Here is a 3,032-nt window from a genome sequence, read left to right on the forward strand (position 1 = left end):
AGAGAACAGCCCAAGTGGGTTTGGCAAGACCTTATCTGGCTGGGTAGGAGTTGTAGATAAAACATTGCCAACAGAGACATGATGCCAACCCAATGGGAGGCGACACCCCTCTGGAATCCTGACCAATGCTTGAAACCAGAGCAGAGGAGCTCCTCGGTGTGATGTGCTGCCAAGGGACACACTGGTATCGTGGATAAGGCTTCCTGGTTCTTAGATCTCAGCCATATCCCTCAACAGGGCATGGGCAAGGCAGCTGCGAATTCCATGACAACACGCAGCCGGGCACTGCCAAGGATAACTCTTTGCAGCATGAAAACTTTGCCTGGCGCTGGTGATAATGTGACTCTGTTTTCCTGAGGTAGGCTGGGCAGGAGAACCAGCCCCATCTGTCCTCTTTTTCACCTGTTTGTAGCAAATGTTATGCAGCCCCTTCCCTCCCCACAACTAATTGAAAAAGAAGAAAATAAAAAGTAACATTTGTGGAATCCCTTCTAGAATTTATGCTGACAATCGTTTCCCTATTAAAGTCTGCAGCCATATGAGTTGCTCAGGACCCGTTTTTTCTTAGGCTAGAGAATGAGTCTCGAAGCATTTTCCCCAACCAGCAGCAGCAGCAGCAGCAGCAGCAACAACATCACCTAGAACTTGCTAGAAATTCCAATTCTTAGACCCCACCCCAGACCTTCTAAATCAGAAACTCTGGAGTGGGGCCCAGGGACCTGTGTTTCAGCAAACCCTTCGGATGACTCTGATGCACACTCAAGTTTGGGAACCACTGACTGAGGGGACTCAGAAAGGGACTGTTGGGGTCAGAGGGTTGGACATTAGGGCTGGCGGGGCTCCGAAGCCTCCTTTAGGTGGGAGGGGTGAGCACGTCTTCAGTTTCATTTTCTATTGTCAACTCTTCTCTAAACTTCAACAATCAAGAAAATCTTGATGATGGTGTGATCAGAGAAGTGATTAATGCCAGATGGTCGTATTCGGCTCAATGTAATAGGACCGTAAGGAAAGAAATGGGTTTGAGGCCTAGCTCCCACACTTACTTAGCATATTAACTTGGTTACATTACCAAATTGGTAATAGGTTACTTTATCTGTTAGGATTACATGAGAGAAGCCTGAAAGTTCATAGTATACTGCCTGCTGTTTGATAAGCATCCAACAAAGGTGGCTATTATTAACGTTAATAATAAAGCATGAATTCTATATTAACATTGTTACTATTGCAAAGCAGTGTGCTTAGAGGAAAGGCGCAATCTTCAGGGATGATAGACCTCAAATCTCAATCCTGTTACTGACTACCTTGGACAGGCTATCTTTTCACTTTTTATTTGAAAATTGGCCTTGCAGGGTTTTTGGGAGAGTCGAATGAGATGTAGGTAAAGCAGTGTGTCTGGTGCTTATAATACTGTAGGTGTTCAATAATTTTTCCCTCTTTTTTTCAAAGAGGAAAAATAAGCCCAAATTTCAAGAATACGAGGATTAGTGTGCTGTAGATTTAGTCAGGCAAAACATTCCTACTCGAGCATTCTATCTGGAAGGCTTAGAAAATAGCTGTTAAATTTCGCAAAAGATGTACGAATGGCCCACAGGTACATAAAAAAATGCTCAACATCACTTATCATCAGGGAAATGTAAATCAAAACCAAAATGAGATCTCACCTCACCCCAGTTAAAATGGCTATTATCCGAAAGACAAAAGATGATAAATGGTGGCGAGGATGCAGAGAAAGGGGACACTAGTACACTGCTGGTAGGGATGTAAATTAGTACAGCCACTGTGGAAAACAAAAATAAATCTACCATACAATCCAGCAATAGCACTGCTGGGTGTATATGCAAAAGAAAGGAAATCAGTATATTGAACAGATATCTACACTCGTGTTTATTGCAGCACTACCCGCAATGGCCAAGATCAGGAAGCAACCTAAATGTCCATCAAGGGATGAATGGGTAAAGAAAATTTGGCATATATACATAATGGAATATTATCCAGCCATAAAAAGGATGAGATTTTGTCATTTGCAGCAGTATGGAGGGAACTGGAGGACCTTATGCCAAGTGAAATAAGCCAGGGACAGAAAAAAAATACTGCATGTTCTCACTCCTATGTAGGAGCTAAAAATGTTGATCTCATGGAGGTAGAGAGTAGAATGTGGTTATCAGAGGCTGGGAAGGCCAGGGGAGGGAGGAAGAAAGGCTGGTTAATGAGTAGAAATATACAGGTAGACGGAATAAGTTCTAGTGTTCGATAGCACAGAAGGGTGATTACTGTTAACAATAATTTAGTGTCTATTTAAAAATATCCAGAAGAGAAGATTTGAAGTGTTCCCAACAAAAAGAAATGATAAATGTTTGAGGTAATGTATATTCCAATTCCCCTGACTGAATCATTACACATTGTATGCATGTGTCAAAATACCACATGTACCCCATAAATATGTACAACTATTATGTATCAACTAAAAAAGAAAATGCCTGTTTTCAGGTGAGGGGAAGGACTAGAGGGGCAGTAAGGAAGAAAGAGGCCCATTATTCATATTTCTTTCTCTTGTTCACTATCCTATAGAAAAGTTTAATGACCCTTGACAAGTAGAAAGCAAAATAGCCCAGACAAAAATAGCCCAGGCTTTTACGTGGAATAATACTGAAGAATTACAAAACCAAAGAAATTTCTAATTATTTTTTCCTCGTTCATATAAAGTAGACTTTAAAAAAATGTCAAAAAACCATTAGTACTCATAAAAATTTTTAAAAAATTTAAAAATGATAAACAAAACCCAAACCAAACCAAAACAAAAACCTTTAGTGTACCTTCTACTTAGGATATTTCCAAATGTACAGCTCTTCCGGTTTCCTAAACTGCCATCCCGTTCTAGTCCATCTCTCCCTCAGCCTTTTGTTTTTTTATTTTAAGGAAGACCAACCACCAGCCTCACGTATCTTTTTCCGGCCTCTCTTCTATTCTCCCCATCCCTGACCAAATGTGCAAGCATTTTCCTCATCCTGGAGTTGCAGGTGCTGGGGTCGGGG

This window comes from Propithecus coquereli, unplaced genomic scaffold (assembly GCF_000956105.1).
Source record: "Propithecus coquereli isolate 6110/MARCELLA unplaced genomic scaffold, Pcoq_1.0 Scaffold90, whole genome shotgun sequence".
Lineage (NCBI taxonomy): Eukaryota > Metazoa > Chordata > Mammalia > Primates > Indriidae > Propithecus > Propithecus coquereli.